Source organism: Sus scrofa, unplaced genomic scaffold (genome assembly GCF_000003025.6).
Source record: "Sus scrofa isolate TJ Tabasco breed Duroc unplaced genomic scaffold, Sscrofa11.1 Contig59, whole genome shotgun sequence".
NCBI classification, from domain to species: Eukaryota; Metazoa; Chordata; class Mammalia; order Artiodactyla; family Suidae; genus Sus; species Sus scrofa.
In genome coordinates this window covers 321,100-332,229 of record NW_018085257.1, presented here as the reverse complement: position 1 = coordinate 332,229, position 11,130 = coordinate 321,100, and positions in this window count along the sequence as shown.

Genomic DNA, 11,130 nt, shown 5'->3' with positions numbered 1-11,130 from the left:
ACTACTTGGAAGACTAATGTACCATGTAAAAACTAAATTTATCAACATATTAACTTACTTTTTATCATCAGGATAACTACAAGAATTAAAAATAAAGAATAAGAAGAGGAAGAAACAAAGGAAGAAAGAGGAAGAAATAAAGGAAGAAAGAGGAAGAAATAAAGGAAGTAAGGAAGCAAACAACAAAAAAAAGGGAAGGAAGGGAATGAGGGAGGAAGGAAAAGACAAATATTAAGAAAGTTCCTCCAAAAATTCAGTAGAATTTCCATTTGATGAAGGATTTTACTTCTGCTTATATACACAGAATAACTGAAAGCAGGGGACAAAGAGGTATTTATACATCCATATTTAAAAGAGCGTTATTCACAGTAGCCAAAAGATGGAAACAACCCATGTCCTTTAGCAAATGATTAAATAAATAAAATGTGGTCAATACATACAGTGGAAGACTCTTCAGCCTTAAAAAGGAAAGAAATCCTGATACAACTACAACATGAATGAACCTTGAAGACAGTATGCTAAGTAAAATCATGCAGTCACAAATGTGTAAATATGGTAAGATTCCATTCATATGAGATTCCTAGAATACTCAAATTAATAGAGACAAAAATGGAATGGTGACTGCCAGAGGGTGGTGAAGGGAGGAAAATGAGGAGTTATTGTTCATGGGTACAGAGTTTCCATTTGGGAAGATAAAAAATTCTGGAGGTGGATGGTGGTGATGGTTATAAAACAACATGAATTATTAGTGACACAGAAATGTACACAAAAATATTTAAGTATTAAATTTTGTTACATGTATTTTAGAACAACAAAAATTTCAAGTTTAGAAACTATATCACAATTCAATAAATATTGACTGAAAATAGCAATCAAAATGAGAAGGACCCCCAAAATAGATAAATCAGCTCATTATTTGGGCATGATGAGTAAGCAGGCATCAGGAACTAAAGATGACAAAGATACAGGAGGCCATCAGACAAGATCAAGCAACTCCCTGAAATGTGTGTTTACTTCTGAGGTCTGCCTCTCACATCCAGGAAACAGTGCAGGTCCAGACCATGGACACCCTTTGAAGATTAGTTGGTCCACAGAACTTCACTCCTTGCTTTTTTAAATAAATTTCCAAATAAATATCTTCCTTCATATCTGCCATTGTCTCTCTCTGGACTTCAATCACCATGGCTTTAAAATGGCTCAGTTCTGAGCATGCATGCAAAATTAGGGACAAGTGAATTTGCCCAGTGAGGTGACCAGAGAGCTGATATATTACAGATGCTGTATGACCAAAGACCTATATCAGAATTCAGTCATCTGACTAACTAGACAAGGTTCCTATATTGACAACACCTTATTCCCCAGAGTGAAAATGTGGGAGTGTCTCCTTTGGTCTTCTGACCATTTTATGATTGGGTTGATTGTTTTTATTGTTATTATTGTTTAGTTGTATGAGTTGTTTGTATATTTTGGAGATTAAGCCTTTGTCATTTGCATTGTTCACAACTTTTTTCTCCCATTTGAAGGTTGTCTTCTCATTTTTGTTTAGGGTGGCAGGTGCAACAAATGGAAGTTGCCAGGCTAAGGGATTGGAGCCACCACTGCTGGCCTATACCACAGCCACAGCAATGCCAGATCTGAGCCACATCTGTGACCTGCACCACAGCTCATGGAAATGCCAGATCCTTAACCCACTGAGTGGAGCTGGGGATCAAACCCACATTCTTATGGCTTCTAGTCAGGTTTGTTACCACTGAGTCCCAAGAGGAACTCCTGTCTTTTATTTTTTTTAATTGTTTTCTTTGAAAAACTTGAAAGTTTGATGAGGTCTCATTTTAAAATTTTTGTTTTTATTTCTCTTGCCTTGAGAAACTGACCTAAAAAAATATTTGTAAAACTTATGTCAGAGAAAGTTTTGCCTATGCTCTCTTCTAGGAGTTTTATGGTGTCTTGTCTATGTTTAAGTCTTTAAGCCATTTTGAGTTTATTTTTTGCATGTTATGAGGATGTGTTCTCGTTTCCTTGATTTACATGTAGCTGTCCAACTTTGCCAGCATCACTTTCTGAAGAGACTGTTATTTTCCCATTTTATATTCTTGCCTCCTTTGTCGAATATTAATTGACTATAGGTGCCTTGGTTTCTTTCTTTTTTATTTTTTCCACTGTACAGCATGGGGGCCAAATTTCACATACATGCATACATAAATTTTCCTCCCATTGTTGTGTTGCGAAGTATCTAGACATAGTTTTCAATTCTGCACAGAAGGATCTCATTGTAAATCCATTCCAAGAGCAATAGTATTCATCTGTTAACCCCAGGCTCCCAAACCCTGCCACTCCTTTCTCTCCCCCTTGGCAGTCACAAGTCTATTCTCCAAGTCTATAATTTTCATTTCTGTGGAAACATTCATTTGTACTGTATATTAGATTCCAGTTATAAGTGATATCATATGGTATTTGTCTTTCCCTTTCTGACTTATTTCACTCAGTATGAGAGTTCCTTTTTCCATCCATGTTTCTGCAAATGGCATTATGTCATTTTTCTTATGTCTGTGTAGTATTCCATACAATTTCAATGTGTTAATACACATTACAACACATGAGCTCAAGCTGGCAGCTTCAATTCTAGTTTGAACCATAGAGTTCTTTATAGCTTCTCTTTTTCCATGTACATTGCACCTTTCCCCCAGTAGGAAGTCAGTCCCCTTTTCCAGGATGAGTTTAATTACTTACTAAATCTTTGAATACATGTAATTTCAGAATCTTGAATTTAAACCACTGTTAATGATGAACTAACTTCAGCTCAAAAAATTTGCTTACAAAAAATATGCTTACTTTTTTTAGTTATCATGAGAGAATTTTATAAACAGAATTTGGTATTCAACAATAACATTAGGAGCTCCTGTCATGGTGCAGTTGAAACAAATCTGACTAGGAACCATGAGGTTGCAGGCTCAATTCCCGGCCTCACTCAGTGCGTTAAGGATCCGGTGTTGCTGTGAGCTGTGATGTAGGTCGCAGAGGTGACTCAGATCTGGTATTGCTGTGGTGGTGGCATAGGTCAGCTGCAACAGCTCCAATTATACCACCAGCCTGGGAAACTCCATATGCCATGGGTTCAGCCCACAAAAGACAAAAAAAAAAAAAAAAAAAAGAATATTAACCCAATTACTTTATTTTCCCCTTCTGGTTATGATATTAACTTGAAATACAGTTAGGCTCATTTTTTGGTTTTAATCTATTTTGCTTTATTTTCCATTTCCTTCTTTTTATTTTTTCGTAGGTGAAAGATAATGCACTCGAAACTACAGAAATAAATGTACACATCTTCCAATCTTTTCTATCCTATTCCCACCCCAAACCCTGTAGGTAAGCAGTTTCATTAGTTTCAAACTGATTCCTCATGTGTTACTCCTTCTCAATGGGAAGATACATGTATATAGTTTCCCTTCTTTTTCACATAGGAAGTAGCATGCTATAGATGCTCTTTTATGCATTGTTTTTTCCATTGAATAGTGTAACTTGGAAATCCTACCACATTGACTCATAGGTATCTTTGCTATTATTTTTTCATAGCTGTCAGGTTCTCAAATGCATAGGTTCCATAGATTTAAAGCCCTACAACAAAGTAGCAGTAATGAATGTACTAAATGCACCTAACTATATACCACAAATCGTTAAAATGGAAAATTTCATGTTGGGTAGCACATTATATCACAGTAAATTTTTTTAAGAAAAAGAAAGTCATAATCTCTACATAAAGCACAGAGAAAAATAATAAAATAATAATAATGTATGATTAATAACTTAATGGAAGGGATATGTAATAACAAATTATAAAGAGAAGCAAATAATAAAGGGGAATCAGGTCTGGACTAGCAATCCCAAGAGGGAACTGTGAAGGAGAAGGGGAATCCACAGCCTGGAAAATCACCTAACCAATGGAAAGAGCAACGAAGTCAGAGGGAGCTCCAGACTTCAAGAAAAGTACAGCAGCCAGTCTGAGATCTAAAAAGCAGAGTGAGAGCCACACAGATCACCTGAATCACTGGCACAGACACCAAAAACAAAAATGCCTGGGTGGGGGATGGGCAACAAGACCTAGGCCCCTAGAGGTTAGTCCCTGTGAGTAGGCTGGGGTTGGCAGTGTGGAGACAGCCTGAGGGATTAGGAAGTGGTGTGTCACAGGTGGAGGGAGCAATGCGCTAAGGGCTGAGGAGTGGAAATCCACAACAGAGCAAACCTGAGAGAAAGTCTGTACCTGAAGGAGAGACAAGGCACTATTGTTGGGGAGGGGAGGGGAGGGAGAGGAGAAGGGGTGGACTGCCATAGAATACTGCTCGCATCCCAGTATGCACACTTGCCGGCCAGCTAGCAGAGAGCAGAGCTTCCCAGCACATCCCCCTCCCCCAATCCACACATGCCTGGCCAGAAGCCACCTTCTATCCCAGCAGACTGGCCTCAGCACCCTCGGGAAGCCATCCACCACCACAACTTTCGCTGGCTGACCTGCCCACACACAGGAAGCACCTCATTCCTGCAGAGTAAGCTGCGCCTGACTGCTCACCCTCGGGAACAGCTCCATGGCCCAGGAGCTCCAGGGCAAGCCCTGCCTGGCCACAAGAAGTGTGCCTACACTGTGGTGTGCACCTGCCAGTCTCACCCACCCTCCAGAAATGTTCCTTTGCCTTGGAGCTAGCAGTAGCCCTGCCAGCCCTCAGGAAGCACTGCACTCCTGCAGAGCAAGACTTCTGGTGCCATCTGCCCTTGGGAAGAGCTCCATGGCCCAGGAGCACCAGAGCAAGACCTGCCCAGCCACAAGAGGTGTGCCTACTATGCGGTGCACACCTGCCAGTCCTGCATGCCCTTGGGATGTGCTATTTTGCCTTGGAGGGAGTCACCTACACCCACCCACCCTCAGGAAGCACTTCACTTCTGCCAAAAAAGCCTCCCAGCACTGTCCACCATTAGGAAGAGCTACATGGCCCAAGAGCATCAGGGCAAGACCTCCCCAGCAAGGGGAAGTATACCTACACTGCAGTGCATACCTACCAGTCCCAACTGCCCTCAGGAAGTGCTCCTTTGCCTTGGAGGAAGAAGGTTAGCCCAGCCCACCCTCAGGAAGCACTGCACTTCAATGGAGCAAGCCTCCAAGGACCATTCACCCTCAGGAAGAACTCCACAGCCTAGGAGCAACAGGGAAAGACCTGACCAGCCATGAGAAGTGTGCCTACACTGTGGTGTGCACCCTCCAGTCCTGCCCACACTTGGGAAGTGCTTCTGTGCCAGGGAGCCAGCAAGTTAGCCCTGCTGGCCCTCAGAAATTGGGCACTCCTGTGGAGCAATCTATGCAGCAACTTCAGCACTCGGGGAGAACTCCAGAGCCCAGGAACACCAGGGAAAGATCTGCCCAGCCATGGTAAGTGCACTTACACCACAGTGTGTACCTTCCAGTCCTGCCCATGCTCAGGAAGTGCTCCTTTGCCTCAGAGCAAGCCAATAGTCCCAACATCCCTAGTGAAGTGCTACACTTCTGATGAGAAATACTCCCAGCATTGTACACTCTTTGGAAGAGCTCTGCAGACCAGGAGCACCAGGGCAAGCCCTGTCCAGCCACAGAGAGTGCACCTTCATGATGAAAAAGAAAAACATGAGCAAGACGAAGAACCTCAGAAACTACTCCCACTTAAACCAACAGGAGAACTCACCTAAAACAGTCAACAATGAAACAGATCTCTGCAGTCTGACAGACTTGGAGTTCAAAAGGGAGATAGTGAAAATACTGAAGGAATTAAGAGCAGATATGAACAGTAACATAGACTCCCTCAGAAAGGAACTAGAAAATATAAGGAGAAGCCAAGAAAAACTAGAAAATTCATTTGCAGAGATTCAAATGGAGCGAAAGGCAGTAAAAACCAGAATGAATAATGCAGAGGAATGAATTAGTGATGTGGAAGATAGAATAATGCAAATCACCCAAACAAAACAGCACACAGAAAACCAAATAAAAAAACATGAAAGCAATATAAGAAACCTATGGGATAATATAAAGCAGGCCAATCTATGCATAAGAGGAATTCCAGAAGGAGAAGAAAAGGGGATTGAAAATATATTTGAAGAAATTACCACTGAAAACTTTCCAAATTTAAAGGATACTGATTTCAAGACAAAGGAAGCACAGAGGGCCCCATCAAATTGAACCCAAATAGACCCACACTAAGACAAATTATAATAAAAGTGGCAAAGTTAATGATAAAGAGGATCCTAAAGGCAGCATGAGAAAAGCAAGTGTCACTTATAAGGGAACCCCATAAGGCCATAAGGCTATCAGCTGATTTCTCTACAGAAACTCTCCAAGCCAGGAGGGTATAGCAGAGATATTTAAAGCACTGAAAAGAAAATAAATATGCAACCTATAATACTCTATCCAGCAAGAATATTATTTGAAATAGAAGGGGAAATTTAAAAATATCTCCAACAAAAATAAACTAAAAGAATACAGCAATAAAAAACCCATTGTAACAGAAATACTAAAAGGGCTTCCCTAAATTAAAAAAAAAAAAAGGAAGCACTAGGGTGGAGGAAACCACAATCAGAGAGCAATCACTAAAGCCAGCATAGAGCTCTAATTATGAATATGATTAAAATAAAATAAAATTGTAAAAAAACCATCAAAATCATAAAATGTGGACAGAGAAGTAAGGGAATGAATAGATACCTTTTTTTTTTTTTTCTTATGGTAATGAAGTGTTTGAACCTATAGGACTATCAGGCTACAACACACAATACTAAGAAGAGGTTAACATACTTAAAAAACAGGGCAACCACCAATCAAAACACATATTACATTCACAAAAAAATGAAAAGAAAAATACTCAAGCAGAAAAAAATTGGAGACCATACAACCAAAAAAAAAAAAAATGGAGAATCATAGAATCAACTGGAAAATGAAATTTAAAGTGGCAATAAATATATATCTATCAATTATCACTTTAAATGCAACGGATTAAATTCTCCAATCAAAAGACACAGATTGGCTGATTGGATAAAAAAGGAAAAACATTCAATCTGCTGTCTAGAAGAAACTCACCTTAGTTAAAAGGACACATATAGATTGAAAGTGAGGGGGTGGGAAAAGGTATTTCTTGCCAATGGACATGACAGGAAAGCAGGAGTTGCAATACTTATATCAGAAAAAATAGACTTTAAAACTAAGGCCATAAAAAGAAAGACAAAGAAGGACATTAATGCTTAATGGATCCATCAAGAAGAGGAATTACAATCCTCAATATATATGTCCCTAATATAGGAGCACCCAGATACCTACAACAAATACTAACAGACATAAAAGAGAAATTGATGGGAATACAATCATAGTAGGAGATTTTAACACCCCGCTTAATCAATGGACAGATCCTCTAGACAGAAAACCAATAAAAAAAAAAAACCAGAGATCAAAAAGGAAAGAATAGAAAATTAGACTAATTGACACTTTTAGGACATTACGTCCAAAAAAATCAGAATACACATTCTTCTCAAGTGCACATGAACCTTCTCAAGAATTGACCACATATTAGGGCACAAAGCTAACCTCAACAATTTTAAGAGTATAGAAATTACTTCAAGTATCTTCTCTGACCACAATGGCATGCAACTAGAAATCAACCACAGAAAAGAAGTGAGAAAAACCTTCTACATGGAGACTAAACAACATGCTGCTAAAAAACCAATGGGTCAATGAGGAAATCAAGAAAGAAATTAAAAATACCTTGAGACAAACGATAATGAGGACACAACCTCGCAAAATCTGTGGGACGCCTCAAATGTAGTGCTCAGAGGGAAATTCACAGCAATACATGCCTTCCTCAAGAAGTTCTCATACTGACAACTTAAACCACAACCTAAATGAATTAGAAAAAGAAAAACAAAAAAAAAAAAATAACCCTAAAGTCAGCAGAACAAAGGAAATCATAAAGATCAAAGAGGAAATCGATAAAATAGAGATTCAGAAAACAATAGAGAAAATTAATAAAACAAGAGCTGGTTCTTTGAAAGGTAAACAGAATTGAAAAACCTCTGCTAGACTAAGAAGAGGAGAGAAAGAACCCAAATAAACAAACAAACAAAAAAAGAAAGAAATGAAAAAAAGAGAAATCACAAAGGATACTGAAGAAATACAAAAAACCAAGCTAGAATACTATGAAAAATTATATGCCCCCAAATTTGAAAATCTGAAGAATGGACAACTTTCTAGAGTCTTACATCCTGCAAAACTGAATCAAGAAGAAATCGACAAACTGAACGGTTGATAACAAGAAATGAAATAAATACATCATTAAAAACTCTCCCTTAAAATAAAGTCCAACACCAGATAGCTTCACAGGTGAATTCTACCAAATATACATAGAGGAACTAGTGTCCATCCTCTTTAAACTTTTTCAAAAGTTTGAAGAAGAAGGAATATTCCCAAAGACATTCTATGAAACCACCATCACCAAAGAGAGCACCAAAAAGGAGATTATAGGCCAATATATTTGATGGATATAATGCAAAAATTCTCAACAAAATCTTAGCCAACCAATCGAACAACATATCAAAAATATCATTCATGATGACCAGATAGGATTCATCCCAGATACACAGTATGGTTCAACATAGGCAAACCAACCAACAAAGGATACATACACCACATTAACAAAAGAAAAGTCAAAAAACATATGATCATCTCAATAGATGAAGAAAACACATTTGATGAAGCCCAACATCCATTTATGATAAAACTCTCACCAAAGTGGGTATAGAGGGAACATTCCTTAACATAATCCAAGCCATTTATGACAAACCCACAGCAAATATAATACACAATGTTGAAAAATTAAAAGATTTCCCAGTAAAATCTCAACAAGACAAGGATGCCAACACACACCATGGCTGTTCGACATAGTATTGGAAGTCCTTGCCACAGCAAATAGACAAACAAAAGAAATAAAAGGCATCCAAATAGGAAGAGAGGAGGCAAAACTGACAGTGTATGCAGATGACATGATACTATACACAGAAAACCCTAAGGACTCAACCCAAAAACTACTTGAACTGATCAACAAATTCAGCAAAGTATCAGGATAGAAGATTAACATTGAAAATCAGTCGCATTTCTGTATACTAACAATGAAATATTAGAAAAATAATACAGAAATACAATATCCTTTCAAATTGCACCCCAAAAATCAAATACCTGGGAATACATCTTACCAAGGATGTAAAGGACTAATATGCTGAGAACTATAAAACATTAGTCAAGGAAATTAAAGATGTAAAGAAATGGAAAGTTACTCCATGTACCTGGATTGGAAAAACTAATACTGTAAAAATGGCCATACTACACAAAGCAATCTACGATTCAATGCAATCCCTATCAAATTACTCATGACATTTTTCACAATACAAACAATAAAAAATTATATGGATCACAAATAAAAAAACAGAATTGCCATAGCAATCCTGCGAAACAAAAACCAAGCAGGGACATCGCTCTCCAGACTTCAAGGAGTATTACAAAGCCACTGTCTTCAAGACTGTGAAGTACTGGTACCCACACAGACAGAGGGACTGATGGAACAGAATAGAGAAGACAAAGTAAACCCAGACACCTATGGTAGATTAATATTTGACAAAGGAGGCAAGAACATAAAGTGGATAAAAGACAGTCTTTTTAGCAAGAATTGCTGGGAAACCTGGACAGCTACATACATATATATTAAACTAGAACACACCCTCATGCCATGCACACAAATAAACTCAAAATGGCCAAAGACTTAAATATAAGACAAGACACCATCAAACTCCTAGAAGAGACCATAGGCAAAACATTCTCTGACATCAACCTTATGAATATTTTCTCAGGTCAGTCTCCCAAAGCAATAGAAATAAAAGCAAAAATAAACTAATGGGACCTCAACAAACTGGGAAGCTTTTGCACAGTAAAGGATACCAAAAAGAGAAACAAAACTTACAGAATGGGAGAAAATAATTTAAAATGATGCAACTGACAAGCGCTTAATCTTTAGAGTATACAAGCATCTTATCCAACTCAACAGCAAAAAAAACCAACAACCCATTGAAAAATGCGCAAAGGACCTGAATAGACATTTCTCCAAGGAAGATATACAGATGGCCAACAAGCACATGAAAAAATGCTCAACATCCCTGATTATTAGAGAAATGCAAACCAAAACTACCATGAGATACCCCCTCACACCAGTAGGAAATAAATGAGATTTGAGGCTAGAAGCCATGGCAAAAGAGAAAGGCCTCCTCACTATAAATGCAATGGGGTGCTGTTCAATGAGCAAGAAAAGGCTCCTTGTCATAGGAGAGCATTAATTGTAGCAGTTGACAATTTCCTTAGTGTAATTTGGCCCATCGTGATTGATTTCAATCCACCAGCATGGTGTCATTGACTGTAGAGTTGAAAAGAGATGTTCTCAATCAGCTTGAAGCCAACGCAAGCCAATTTCAGCACATTTTACAGAGAAGAATCAGTCCACAGGTAGCAGAACATGATGCTAAATCAGTATGTTCTCAGTAACAATGTATAAATATATATATATATGCAGGAGTTCCTGTCGTGGCTCAGTGGTTAACAAATCCGACTAGGAACCATGAGGTTGCAGTTTCAATCCCTGACCTTGCTCAGTGGGCTAAGGATCCGCATTGCCTTGAGCTGTGGTGTAGGTCACAGATGTGGCTCGGATCCTTCACTGCTGTGGCTCTGGCATAGGCGGGTGGCTACAGCTGTGATTTGACCCCTAGCTTGGGAGCCTCCATATGCTGCAGGAGCAGCCCAAGAAATGGCAAAAAGACCAAAAAAAAAAAAAAAAACCCAAAAAATATATATAAGCAAAAACTGACATATCTAAATGAGAAGACAAAACCATAATTGTAATTATGTCACATATTTTGTATAGGGTTTTTCACTTTTTGATAAGAGATGATGAAGAAGAAAAAATTAAAGATCAAGAATATTTCGAATTCAAGTAACAAATCAGGCCTGATTGACATATTGACTATATATGATGGCTGAATGCATTTCATTTAAAATTACAGAGTTGCCAAATTTGTGATAATTTTAGT